Below are 407 nucleotides of genomic sequence, written 5' to 3' on the forward strand. Positions count from 1 at the left end.
TACTAGATATATTCTTTTTCTTCCCCAAACCGAGTGGTGCCAGGGAGTCTAGATACAGCAGTCTGCAAGCCGGGTTCAAATCATTGTCTTTTTGAGGCTGTTTTTTGGCAGGCACGGCAATAGGAGGCTCTACCTCCAAGGAGCCACAAACTTGTCACCCTTGAGTGACCTTCTATGTATAGAGGATAACTTCCAGGGAAAACAGCTAATTTACCACCTGTACAAATACGCACCTACCTGGCTGCCCATGAGAGTCCTCAAGAAAGGAATTTGGCAAAACAGAGGAACGTCAACATGGGTAGTCAAGCCACTGCACTCTGAGCATGACAGAACCACAAAGACTGCCCATGTGTCAGAAACCACCACTATTACACAGCTGCTTTATTCCAAACCATTTTGTTATCTCA

Source organism: Otolemur garnettii, unplaced genomic scaffold (genome assembly GCF_000181295.1).
Source record: "Otolemur garnettii isolate 467f Iridium unplaced genomic scaffold, OtoGar3 scaffold00016, whole genome shotgun sequence".
NCBI classification, from domain to species: Eukaryota; Metazoa; Chordata; class Mammalia; order Primates; family Galagidae; genus Otolemur; species Otolemur garnettii.